Raw genomic sequence first — 14,482 nt, 5'->3', positions numbered from 1 at the left:
TCCCGGGGGTGGGGGGTGAAGGTGGACAGCCGGCATCTCATGGCACCAAACGAGCCAGGGCTCGGTCTACGTATGGCACAGGGGCGGTTTAACCAGTAAGCAAGGTACGCACGGGCTTAATTGTATTTATTTACTAATCTGTAATGCACAACTTCATATGGGTTTCACCACATGAAGATGAAATTGTGCACTACACATTAGTAAGTAAACAGAAGCCCGTGCTAGTTTGCTTATTGGGTAATCCGGTATAATATGGCCCAGGGAGTAGCAACTTCTCACCCTTTCCAGTCTCTCTCCGGCCTGAAAGAATGGGGCAAGCATGTCTTTAGGAATTTGGATAGTCATGAGTTCGAATCCTAGCTCTGCTGTTTATATGCAAGGTAACCTTAGGCAAGTAACTTAATCTCTCTTAGCCTATGTTAACCTCTCAGCCTGTTTCTGATCTTTTCACGGGGGACAAACAGCCTCTCCACAGGGATGTGGTGAAGAACAACAGATCATGGATGTAAAACGCCTGCAATATAAAAGTAATAGGCGCTCAGCAAACTCATCGATCCCTCATTTCTCTCATCACCCCCTCCTCCTATTAAAAACTTTCCCTCTCCCAAGATACACTGGGCATCCACAGGGTGCCTAAACCCCAAAGCCCACAGGCCGGTTCTCTGCTCCCCTGGGCTCACCATGCACACAGACCCACTGACATAGAGTCGACCCCTGCCTCCTGGCTGCACCACTCCTGGAAGAAACAACAACCCAGCCTTCAGGAAAATCCTGGCTGCCACCTCATCCCCCAGGCCTCAGGCTGAACCTAGAGTTTCTTGGGTGGTCGAAGGCCATTCCTAGGTGTGTAGTGATGGGGGATTTCAGAAATAGTGATGGCGGCGAAAAACTACATAGTCAGTTACTGGGTCCCCATATCTTGGGTGTGAGGCTACTTTGGAGGCTGGCTTGGTTCATTTTGTGGATGGGGGCACCAGCCTGAGATGGCCTGCTTGCCAGAACAGGGTAAGGGGATAAACAGGATCTCTGAAGTTTATATTGGAGGACACAAAGTTGAGGCGGCAAAAATCATACTTTCCACATGTGCACATAGCTTTTAAACACACATATAACTGTGCATGGAAGGCCCAAGCAGGAGCACTCCTGTACGTGTGTGCAAATGCATATGTTCATCTCCGTTGGCAAAAAACACGGCCAGCACGAATGGAGAACCACAGTCTACACGTGCTTATCAGGTATGTGTCCAGTGAGGCGCAGGAAGAGGCAACTGTAGAGCAGTAATGCACGTATACCTATGCAGACTTGGGTGTTACAGCAACTCTACCGAAATCCGTGCGCGTGCTTTCTCTGAGGCAGTGTTTTGCGTGTAGGTAGAAACTCTCCAAGTTAAAAGTGTGTTTGTACACGTTGCAGTGCACAGATGCCCAACGCAAGGAAGGACCATCAACCCAAAGACGCGCATACGCTTATGTTCAGAAAGACGTGTGTGCTTCGACGCCTGCACACGGCCCGCGCCCAGGCACTGGGACGCCTACACGTATACGCAGGCGTGTTTTACTGATGCATCTGGGACACTTTGTTTAAGAAAGTAGGGAATGAAAATCTAATCTGAGAGTCACTAGAGTTCATCTGGAGGTCGCCTAAGAGGTAGAAAAAAATAATTTGCAACAAAGCTGGAGTGTTGGTCCTTGATGGAGCTCGCGCTCGGGCTGGATGGATACAGTAAGTTTTCGAGAGCTCGAGGGGCTGCTGTGAAAGCTGTGGACGTGTATGGGGAGGAGCGGAGTTGAGTGGGAAATGGGTAGCTCAGTAACTCTTGCTGCAGGCTTCTCAAGAAATGTGAAAACGCATTCTAGGGCTCTTCACTCCCCCATACATATATGCACCATGATTCCTACGCCACGTCTCTGACCAGGAGCCCACACCTATCCCTGGACGGACCTCAAATTCCCAGGCAGTCAGGATTCCCACTCGAGTACACCCGTCTGTTTACCCCTCTGCGCCAGGCTAGGACGCTCTCGGGTCTGCAAGAGGCTCAAATACATCTCCCGCCGCGGTGCACGATCAGGGCGCTTCGGCCCGGGGTTCAGATGCCTGTAACTCTGCTAATCTTCCCCCATTGGCTGGGGGACGTCGCGCAGTCGCTAAGTCCTGTCCGCGGACACGAAACAAGGAGAGGAACTGGCTGTAAACACACATCCTGACAAGTGAGTGACATTTACACGATGTGAGAAGCCGCAGCCGAGGGGAAAGCGGGGGGTGGGGGGGAGCGGGGAAGGCAAGCCCCTACAGGTAAATGGACCTTGGCGGGGGGGCTCCGGAAACTGCAGCCCCTCGGCTCTCTCCCCCTAATAAGGGAAACGAACCCCTAAGTCCCTTGAACCTGCCTTTTGTGGAAGGTGACAGGTGAACGGAATTCAGGTCTGGACACTCGCGGCTGCCTACCTCCCCACCATCTGCTTCCTCGCAGACAAGCAGATCGGGCGCATAATGAGGTAGCAGCCTCCAGCCGGCCACCGTGACTAACTCAGAACAAAAGCGCTCCCTCCACGCCTTCTCCAACAAAGGGGCCACCAGCCCCGGCGCTCCCCTAAGGCTGCGGGGCTCCCGGCTGCCGGCTGCGGAGCTGCCGCGCGCAAACTTCCCGGGGCTCCCGGGGCAGCCGGCGCCACAGAGCCGGGGCCGCGGAGGGAGGAAGCGCCTGACGCCCGGAGAAAGTGAGGCCGATCCGGGCGGGGGAAGAGAGGGAGGGAGAGGGGGAGCCACGGAAGGAGGGTGATTGATCAGTGCGCTGTTCCCCGCGCTCTGTCCCGTTATTAGAGGCGGCCAAAGCAGGGCCACGCAATAACCTCCGAATCGCCAACTAATTGACGCTGCAGGCAACTACTTCATTGTGCGCGCTGGTTTTATGTCTTCATAGCCAGTGATTGACAAGGTGTAATTAGTCATCTCACTCGGTGATAAACATGGGCACCCTCCTCCCGCGGCATCAGGCCGTGTGTACCAGCAGAGGAAGCGATAGTTGACGCTGATATACCATTAAATCAAAATGAAGACGTTCAGAAGTGTGTGTTTGCTGTGACGCTCTGATGGTTTATTTCTCAAATACGGCACCAACAGATTTACTTGATTTGCAAGTTAACTACAACATTAACTGGTTTTATTTATTTTGCCTCTTCCTTCCTCTTCCCAGGCAAAGGCAGGGATGTTGCTCTTGGAGACTGTGGAGACAGTTTGCTTCTTGACAAGCGAGCGGGCGCCCAGATTTTTGCAGCCTCTCCGAGTCTCCCCCGAGGGAAAGACAGGCAAAGAAAATGCCGGATTTGGGAGCCACCAGGGAAGGATTCCGCACAGGGTAGCCGGCCTCCTTGGCCCCAGCCGGGTCTGCGTGGGGCCCCCCTTTGGGCACGGCAATGGATGGCCTGAAACTCTGAGTATGGTGCTAGGGATTGGGGGAGGGAGGCTCTTGAATAATAACTGTAAAGAAGAAGGAGGCAAAAAACGTTTCTTCCTTGCCTTGAAGCAGAAAGGGCTGTGTTCTTAAAACTGCTGCAGTCACAGGGCCAGCTGCCCGCCTCCATTCCCTGAAGTATAACGTGTCCTGTCTTTAGGACTTGCTTGCACCATTCAGCAAATTATAGTCCTTACTCACCAAAGTGGATCTTGCTCAGGGAAGTGTGTGTGTGTTTCCTCCTCTGTAGTGAGGCTGCTGCTAGAGGTGCTAGTTACTCATTCCAGAAACCTGAAGGTTTAAATTTTAAAAGCAGGGGGCACCCCTGGTTGGGCTCCCTGGGATTACTAAACTCTGTCTTGACTCTAATTCTGGTTAGAGAATGGCAGGGACTGAAGAAAGCCACCAACACCTGAAAGTCCACTTCCAGGTATCACATGTGCCCCAGGAGTCCCCAGTGGGGTCTACTGCCTGTCCTTTCCTGTCCTCTCTAACCTCTGTTTCCTGTTTGTAGAGGAGAGGAATGGTGATTCCTTGCTACTGCACAGGCATGTGTGTTTGTGAGCATCTCCAAGCAAAGGTGGGGTGAGGGTGAATCATAGGCATGGCAGAAAAGCCCAGCATCTTCACTGAGGACCCCCTCTTTCCCAGCGTATGCTTGTGCGCCTCGCTCAGCAAAGGAGGGTGTTTTATACTGATGTGCAAGGCTATCAGTCAGCAGCAAATCAGCTTAGGCATGGCTGTCTTTATGAAATCAGCTCATTGCCTCGGTCACACCGTGCAGAAAACCTGCTGATTACCACTGTCGACAAAACATACTAGTGGGGCCTTAGTTGTTTCGAAGAGGAACACCATGTCTGGCACTAGGATAGATAACTGGCTTGGGCCATCTCAGGTAGAGCGGAGCCCAATACCTCCTCCTCCTCTTCTTGCAGCTATCTGAACAATTCCGAAACTGCCTCCGCGGGCGTCAGCTGAGCAGGTTGGGGAACTAACCAGGGCCCTCTCTCTAGGGCCCTGTTAAATGCACTGAACTTAAAATGAAACATGAAGTGTGAATTTCAGGTTTGAACATGATGCATGTGGAAACGTGGAGGTTGGCAGCCCTTTTCCTCCCTCCTGCCTTTCGGTAGCAAGTATTAATATTGTATTAAATGTTATGAAAGAGTACCGGCTATGGAGAGGAATGTGCTCAGATGCAATTTTGTCAAGGTTTTTAATCTGTGATTATGATTCCAGATGTAGAAACTCCCAGAGGAGGGAAATGAGGGGCTGCTGGCGTGTGACATGTGTTTTAAGGTGTTTGGCTGTGTTTCTCAAAGTGGTGACAAAATGTTCAATTTTATCGCAGTGGATTGGTAAAAGTAATATGAATACTAGGTCAGAGATTGCTCACTTCAGCAAAGGGATTTACAATTATTGATTGGGGTGGAGAAAGTTTGTATCTGGGCCCTGCTTAAATCACATTGTCAACAATGTAAATCTGTCAGGTCAGATTACATGTTCTTAAAGAACAATTTAACAAAACACACAATAGCTAATTGCACCCCCCCCCATACACCAGTAAATTTCCATGCAAAGATATAAATTGCCCCAGGGCAAATACATGCATATACATTCATATATATATATATTTTTTTATGTGTGTGTATATATATGTCGACAAGATGTCGAATTTTTTTTTCCCGTTGGTAGAACTACAGCCATTCCTTGACAGTAATTTCTTTTTAATCTAGCCTAGAGTACTATGGGTATTTGAAGGGCTGTTTTCCTAACCTGACTATTCTGTAAACCTTTTGGGTTGAAACACAAGTAACAGCAATACATTTCCTCACACTGGGAACTACATTTTGTTTAAAGGGGAATCGAGAAGATTTTGTATGGAAAAAAGCAGGGGTAGAGGGGGAGGAAGCCGCTGAACTCTTCACTAGCTGACAATTCTTATATTCACATGCATTTGAGACTGCAAATTTTTTCTACCACAGCCGTTCTCCTTTCAAAGGCATCTCTACCATCCCTTTCTGACAGCAGGACACCCCTCAACTCCATTTCTAAGCAACGGGTTCCTCATAAACCTTTTATGAGCTTCGCATACACTAATCAACGCTGCTGCCCAGCCAGCGCTGACTGGACTGGAGGTGGGTTTGGTAAACATTTTCACAGAATAAAAAGAGGAGTTTTTGGCTAAAGATGCTGGACTTGGCTCCTCCTTTGGTCCCCTATCACAGGACGAGAGTCTCTACCTACTCGCTGGAGCCGTTACCACACAGACTGCCCCATATCTAGCATACTCGGTGTGTCTCTCAGCCCAGTCCACGAAGCCCACACAGACTCAGCTCCAGCCTTTCCTTAATCCAGGCTAAAGAATGTTGATTTTGGCTTCTCTGCCGCTGGCAGTATTTTACCATCACAAAGAGTACTAGGCTCCTAGCACAATTTTCTTCATCCTTGGAAATAAGAAGGTTCCTCTCTTATGAGGTGATATTAGACATGGTCCATTTCTAAGGGGACTAGTGAGGTTGTAGGGGAGGGAAAATGCCCAGTGCGGCCATCGTCTTTCACCCTGCACTTTCAGCACTTCCCCTATCCCCATCCAACTTTCCACTGGCCCGATTAACAAATCTCTGCTGCTAGTTGGGAAGCTGGCATTGTCTCTTTAGGTGATGAACAAGTTTCTTCCTACATACACTTCACCTGAAGCCAGCCTCCTTTGCGCCCCCCCTCAATATTTTTATTCTTCCATTAATTAAAACAGACTAATGTCCCATCGGTTATCTTTGCATGAATGAAAATCATTGTGGACCTTTGCAGGTATATGGGAAATTCTGTTTGCTTTAATATACACACTCTGATTTCCTATAGGCTCATTTTCTTAGAAATTCAAGCATAACGAAACAAAAACAAAATCGCGATCTCCTGACAATTTGCAATAAAATACGAAGACTAGTCATAACGAGCTCGTGCCAATCTCTTGCAGGAAGAAATGCTCAGATGGCCCCATTTTAGAGCTGAATTTTACTATCTGGTAAAGGATTCTAGACAGTAAAGGCAAAGACTCAGAGGTCATCAGACTCGGATTTTGAATGTGTGCTTGTGTTGAGTCAGATGAGCTCACCCAAATTGACTTCTAAGCTATGCATGTCAGCCCTCGCAAGTAAAAAAGGCAAGGGGCCATCAGCCCTATTTGAAATTTCCTAGCTAGTTGGCCATTTCAGCTTGCATCTCCATTTCTGGGGGCTGCCATAATTAGAGCAATCTATTTTGCATTTACTTCTCTTTGCAAGCACTACATTATTCACTCTTTCCTGTGCTTATTAAACAGTGCCACCTGCACCAAATTCAACAAAGCTCTCCCATCAGTCGGGCCCAGCTAAGGATCCCGGACCATATATTATCATTAATTGAAGCTCAATTGAAGAGTTGATGATAAGAGGCATGAGTAAAAGCAATACATTTTGTAGGACCTGTTTCTAAAAATGTTTCAAGCAGAAAACATTTATTCCAAAATAGTCATCTTTTACGAACTCATTTCATTCTCTGTGCACAGTAATTCAAGCAGCAATTAGCAAGTCTTTTAATTAATGAACTATTCCCTGCATGTCACCAAGGTGCCTCCAGCACAAATGTCCTCCTTCATAAGGTACGAGCAAATGCAGTCAATATTTTGTCACCCAAAGCCTTTGCAGCTGACCACCTCGATAGCCCTAATGCTATAAAAAGGAACAGAAGAGTCAGAAACGAGGCTGGAAAACAGAGGACAATTTTCAGGAAACTAGTCTAAATCCGAAGAGAGAGAGGCAGAAGAAAGAGAACAAGAGACAGACAGGGAAGAGGCAGAAAACGAATGTTATCAGTGGCTCTGAGAGGCACAGAAAGTTTCTACCAAAGATGGGAGCATCTCTGAGCTCGAGCTATGTTATAACAAACTACATCAAATGCGGATGATTTACATACACTTTTAAGAGCCTCAAACCTCACTGTGGCTTGTTCTTTTAAAAGCTTCCTGCTTTGTTGAAAATACCGCTTATCTTTGGCATTGTCAACAGCTCTGCATCTGGGAGAGATTAATTAAGTGATAGGTCAGACACAATGAGGTGAAAGGGCATGTCCTCCCAATCAGGACTGATTCATCCATTCCTAGGTGGATCAACTTTTTTGAGAGATGCTAATTTTAGTTCCATTTCTGGGGGGGTTCATTAGGAGGGATGCCTGAACTCCCTCAGTGAGGGGCATTTAGCTGGAAAAGATTTTTGTGTCAACAGAAAAATCTAAAACCTACACTCCGTCTTTTTAAGATGTGAAAGCAAAATATAACTGCAAATCACACATATGCTTAAGTTTCATCAATCTGGGTGACGTTTGATATTTTTGCATATAATCCTTCTACAAATTATCGAATAAGATTGCCCTGCAATACAATAAAAAACATTAAAAGTTCGTTTTCTCTTCTCTGTGCTCTCAACTGTTTCTTATTGCCCTTTCCTGTCAAAGTTCACTTTTAATTTCAGGAAAGGCTTTTAGAAGGCAAAATGAGAGAGACAGGAAAGGGAGTAGGAGAGGAAGAGAGAGAATATGCCTATGAAAGAGAAAGAGGTTTTCTAGGTGTCCTCAACTAAATTTTTCCATACCAATTAGAGGTTATCTTTAAATCTCCATCCCCTACTCCCTCCACACCTTTCTAAATAGATCTTTAGATTAGCGAGAAATTAGTTAATTGGGAAAGGCAATGTGGCCAGTTCACCCTATTCCTAACCAGAAGGGTTTCCAGGACCTTAGACGCCACCTCCCAGAAATGACACCCTCCCCATCTCCTCAGCAGCATGTCAGTCTGGGTCAAAATTATAGCTGCCTCATGTGTGTGTGTGTGTGTCTGTCTGTCTGTCTGTCTGAGAGACAGAGAGAGACTCCCAGCCTGTGTACAAGGCTAGGCTCAGGTAAAGTGACTTCTGGGCAGATCTCAAACTTTTGAAAGATTTTCACTCTAGAACCCTTGTGCAAATAAAGTTCACCTTTTCCAAGATATTTTCTTGGCGGGGGAAGGAGTATGGAGTAAACAATGATTTGTTTTTTGCAACTGACCAGCCATTTCCCCTTCCCCAAAGAAACGTAGGATGCTAGTTTCTTAACTATCTAATTCTTTAAATCATCTGGGATTTATCTATATTTATAAAACTGAGCAGAAATACTTAACAGCCTGATCAATAGCCATTGACCGTCAGCACACCTCGCACCCTAACATGCACAGCTTGATCATGTATATTTGATCATTGAAAATATCAAAGCATCTTGTGGCAGTGTATCAAGCTTCCCATAAAACAGTCTCTCTTCCTGTGGTTTTAAAAAGAGTGAGTTTTTCTTCCCTGGCCATCCATCCATCTATCTATGTACACACAGACACACACACACACACACACCACCTCCACACCTTCTTGGAGAATTTATTGCTCATATATTTGATGAAGAACAAGGTAATTAACTGCGAGGCTGTACATCTGGGAGGCACTTCATATCCATTGCAATAATAAAACACTTTTTTTGCATTTTAGCAGAAGAAAGGCTTGTCCTGCCCACAGATTCAGAGGACCCCAGAGTCTCCGTTTGCAAAGCCTCCTTGTTATAAATTCTGCCTCCCTCTTAAGTGATGGCATGTACAATTGCACCAAGGGGCACTAAGTTTATCTGTGCAAAAGCATCATTCGAGGAGCTTGTCCCTTCTCAGAGCTTCAGCATCAGCTTGTGGGGCATTGAAATAGATGCAGTCGGCTACCCGTCCCCAGTCTGCTTGGCAGCAAATGGGGACAAAAGTCCAGGGACTTGTCCTCCGAAGGGCCATGGGTAGAAGAGGTGTATTTTGGGATCCCATGGGCTGGTGTCCTGTGCACCTGCCACTAAGGTCCAGTACCCCAAAAAGGACCCAGTCCTTCAGACTTTTCTGATACCCTCTAGTCAAAAGGCTGATTCTAAGTTTCTTTATTAGGTATCCCAGATATATCTTAATTATTCCAAGTGTCTGGCCAGAAGAATATAAGCTGGCAGGTCCACTCCAAGTCCCCAGCACTGTCCTTTTAACCGCAACCCCAGAGACAGTCCCACTCCCAACCAGCAAAACAAATTACCTGCAGAACCTCCCATCTTGGGAGTCCCCTGCTCTGTATTCACCGTGCCCAGCACAAATTACTCGGGGCCCTTCCTTCTAAAAGCAGCAGCATCTGGGCTGAGGCGCCCTCCTTTATATTGTGTGTGTGTGGGGGGGAAGACTTCATATGATAATACGTGTAATATGATATGGAATGACAGAATGCATGACAGTTGCCCATAATACGGAGAAGTCAGTCAAAGGACAGAGGGGACATTTGGATAATTACCATCCATTGGCTAGTCAATCACGCGAACAGAGAGAAACTGCACAAAACCCACAATGGAGTTGGGAAACAAAAGAGACCCGAGCCAGACTCAGGATTAACCGGTCTAAAGCGATCTAAATGCTTTTGTATCTGAAGAACTGAGGCTCCCGGGTTGCCCGCCCCCCCATCCCAGGGAACTAATTGCAGGGATCAGAGTTAAAGCTCTCTCCCTCCTTTCCCCCTTTCTCTTTGTAGACTGCTCACCACGCAGAAAAAAAAAAAATGATTTCTCTTTCCCTGTTCATTAAACTATTTTAAAGTTAAAGGGGTGGGGGAAGGGGACTAGATGTGGCCCCTCAGCCCAGAAGCTGGGATTCTTCAGCCTTCGAAAAGGCGGACTCAATTCTTAATTCTTTGTTTCAGGGTAGTCTTCCCTCCTTGCCTCTTGGAAACAAATGCCTGTCCATGGTCCACCTAAGCTGAGGCTGTGCAGCCGCCTGTGCCTGGAGACTGACATGGATGACTCACACCCTGCTTTATGAGGGGTCCCCATAGCTGGCCTTGCCCCAGAAAAACACGAGGTCCACCTCCCACTCGAAGGTCCAAATTGAGTCTGCACACCCAGGATTAAGTGAAGTAAAACGGTGATAGAGAAGGGGGTCTAGCCTTCAAAATGGGGGGATGAGATTGAAGGAGATGGTTGTAAATTGCGGGGAGAGAGAATTTTCTTCTAAATTGGAGCATGAGAAAGAGAAAAAAAACTAAATTGGGAGAGAGAGAATATGTTTAATTGGGGGAGACTCCTTCTGCCTAAGAAAGAGAGGGAGAGTGGTGATTCCTCAAAAGAGACATAGAAAAATGATGCCTATCAATTTTTAGAGATCCAGAGAGAAAAGGAATTCCTTAAAAGAGAAAAGATACGGGCAGAAGGTCTCTGTACGCGAGAGTGAGGCTCCTCTACTCTCAGGACAGGAAGGAGGATAACTACCTCACCCAATTCCCACCAGGTCTTCCTCTACAAATTCCAACTCGCCCCGAGCCCTTCGCCGCTGCCCCAGCCGGGCCCTCGCCTCTGTTCCTGGCCGAGTGGCCGCGGCATTTCCCGGGCGGGTCGGGATTGGTGAGAACCGGAAGGCACAGCTGGCTGCGCCGCCAGGCGGGCGGCCCGGTGCCCGCCGAGCCCCTACCCGCGCCCCAACGCAGCCCGCCCGGCCCTTCGGGGCGCGTAAGGCGCCCGCTTACCTTTCCGAGTCCTCCGCAGCGGGTGTGGCCGGTTCTGCGGGCAGCCCCGGGCCAGGGCCGAGGGGCTGGGGGCGGGGGTGCTGGGCTGGGGGGGAGCGGCAGGGTGAGGGCTGGGGGGGCTGGCACGGTGCCAAGGGGGGGCGAGGGGGCAGTTGGCAGCCCCAGGGCCTGCGGGCGGGCCCGGCCGACCCGGAGGAGCTGCGAGATGTGGGGGGCCGGGGCCGGGCGCAGGACCCCGGGCCGGGGGGCGGTGGGTTTCCTCGGGCCGGCGGGGCGCTCCAGCCTGCAGGGCCCGCCGGGGAGCCGGGCGAGGCGCGCGCGAGGGAGCCTCGGCGGGCACCGGGGAGCCGAGGACTGGGCGCACGGATTAGAGGGGCTGTTTCCTCGGCTCCGCTGACAAATCAATCAGGGCTGGCCGAGCCGGGGGAGCTGCCACCCTGGCTGCGGCGCTCGCGGCTCCTCAGCTTGCCCGGCGCTGCCAGCTGACCGCGGCCTCGAGTCCTGGCGGGCCGCGCGTCGCAGGTTGGGCTGCGGTCATTAGGCTGTGGGCGCGTGCGGCCGGGGGCGGAGGCGCGGGCGGGGGCGGCGGCGGAGCCGGGGAGGCGGCCGTGCAGCTCAGCAGCGCTCGGCCTCCCTCCCCCTCCCGCCGCCGTCCCGAGTCCTCTCCGCGCGCTCCTCGCCTCCCACCTCCACCCCGCCCCGCCGCGCTCTGTCACTGTCACTAGCTCTCGTTTTTCTCTCTGTCCGTCTCTGTTCGTCTCCTTCTGTCTCTCTCCATCTCCTTATCTCTGTCACATTTCTCTGTCTCCTCTCCTCTCTCGGTCTCTCCTTGCGTCCCGTGTTCTCTTGCTTACTGCATCTTTTTCTCTCTGTGGGTCCGTGCTGCGGACTCTCTTACCCTTTCTATACTCGGTCGCTCTCCCCATTTTCTCCCTCCCGCTCTTATTTCTTCCTACCTCCCCTCACACTCCACCCCTTTCTCTCTTCGTTCTGGTGGGCTAGCTCTCCCTCCCTCCGTCCCTCCTTGGAACAGCGGTTGCAGAACCTAGCCTAAGCCATTTCCCTACTCTGAGACCTCGGACAAGTCACTTTCTCCCTCTTGGTTGCAGTTTCCTTATCCGAACGAGCTAATGAACCGCCTTTTGTGGAGTGGTTGAGAGGAGCACTGGGGGGGCACGCGGGAGATACCCAATAACTCCTCATCTCCCCTCGCCTACTCAAGTGCAGCAACCACTGTGGCAGCTGCGTGGCGACCAGGGCTCACTGGGTCCCACGTGTGCCCCACAAAATCCTCGTATCCAGCTGGGAGGACCAGGACAGGTACCAGAAGGCAAGTTCAGCACGGAATATCACGGGTGGTTTCCTCTGGGGTCCCTAAGGCTCCTTCAGAGAACCGGCTGTGTCTGGCTCCCCATCTCCACCGCCGCCCCCTCTCCCGTTTCTGATGATCATACCGAGGGCTAGTTCTGCCGTCTCGTCTCAGGCCCAGTCACCTGCTGGCTCCTCTTCCCTTGATAACACAGATCAGAGGGGCAATACTTTCTCCTGTCCTTTCACCCAAGCAGGAAGAATCTTACTTTGCAACTCCCCTCCCCGCCACACACACCGTGTTTGGCTTTCAAGATTCAAAGATGCTTCCTGATAAAATATGAGTTCAGAGTCAGACAGAGGTAGGTTCAAGAATGCTTACTTCGTGTAGGTCTTGGGCAAGTCACGTGATTCTGAGCTTCCACTTCCTTATCTGTGAAATGGGAACAATAACCACTTCCCTGATGAGATTGTAGAGCCCTGGTGGCACAGTGGTTAAGAGTTTGGCTGCTAAACAAAAGGTCAGCAGTTCAAATCCACCAGCCACTCTTGGAAACCCTATGGGGCAGTTCTACTCTGTCCTGTAGGGTAGGGTAACCTTGAGTCAGAATTGACTCGACAGCAACAGGTTTTGGTTTTTATAAAATCGTGGTTGAAGGAGCTTTGATGGAGCTGTGGCCAGAGCGCTGATCTGCTAACCAAAAGTTCCACAGTTCAAACCCACCTAAACAGTCAGCAGTTCGAACTCACCAGTGTCTCCACGGGAGATAGATGTGGCAGTCTGCTTGCATAAAGATCTGAAGCCTTGGAAACCCTGCGGGGCAGTTCTACTCTGTCCTATAGGATGGCTATGAGCCAGAATCGACTCCACAGCAACAGGTTTGGTTTGGTTTTGATTTGTGAGATTGTGGTTAGGATCATCTAGGGTATGGCACAAACGGCTAGAGTCCAGGGAAGGTTTTTCATTCTGTTTACTTTTATTATCATAGGCTTTTTGCTTGGCACCAAGGATACGGCAATGCACAAGGCAGGCATGGTCTTTGCCTTCATGCAACTTTAGTGTCTACCTGGGGAGACAGACAGTGAACAGCAATTGTATCATTCATTGTTTCATGACAGTTGTGCAAGTGCTATGGAGAGTGTGATGAGAAACTGACCTAGGCTGGGGGCTCAGGAAAGGTTTGCTCAAGGTGGTGATGTCAAAACTGAGACTTAAAGCCAAGCATGGGGCCAGGGTCAAAGTTGGCAGGAGGTGGAAAGGACTACTGAAGAGGGTGTTGGGGAGAGGAATGTTCCTGGCAGAGGGACCAGTATGTACTAGGGACCTGAGGCAGGAGGGAGCATGACCAGTAGGAAAGACAGTGTGGCTGGACCAGAGGGAAGGAGGGAGATAAGACTGGAGAGAAGGAGTCTGGGCCAGTGCATTGGAAACTGCTCTTATACCCCTCAACCATGTGAGTCCTGATTTCCTCTTTTCTGAACTGGAAGGAGGAAGCCAGGACCAGCTCCCAGACACATTTTGCCTTTGATCCTTCTTCAGGGTTGTCATCTCTTGTCCCCTCCCCTGTTCTGCCCCAGCGCTGCCCACCCCACAGTATTTGCACTCTTGGTATCTGTGCCTGCTTTGGCATCTACACCTCCAGCAGAGTGTGGCCTCCCTGAGAGCATGCACCCATCTCTGTGCCCTGAGAGTCAGGCTCACAGCAGGTGTTCTCAGCTGCTATTTGCTGGTGTCCACTGTGTCTCACCCTGTGCTGGGCATGCCCTGCCTGCCCAAAGCATTCGCTCTGTGGGAAGACAGCCTTTGAACAGACTGGACCTTGATGACCACTATGAAGGAGCCTGTTAGGGGACTTGCATGTGGGCCTGGAAGTGCTTTGAGGGCAGGCCCATCCTGGGTTTTCTCACCTGCTCTAGTCCTCAGGGGGTGGCAGAGCAATTGGCACAAGGGAGGTACTCAGTAATGTGTGGTGAGAGGATGAAAAAGAAAAACGAAGTTTAACTGAAAGAGTGAAGGATAAGAGTGAAGGAAGGGCAAGGAGACTCACCTGGCAAGATCTAGGAGTGGCAACATGCAGATGGGAGGAGATGGGGGAGAGGGGATCTGAAGAGAGGGAGGAAGCCAATGCTTATTGAG

Source organism: Elephas maximus, chromosome 9 (genome assembly GCF_024166365.1).
Source record: "Elephas maximus indicus isolate mEleMax1 chromosome 9, mEleMax1 primary haplotype, whole genome shotgun sequence".
Lineage (NCBI taxonomy): Eukaryota > Metazoa > Chordata > Mammalia > Proboscidea > Elephantidae > Elephas > Elephas maximus.
This window is presented reverse-complemented; position numbering follows the sequence as displayed.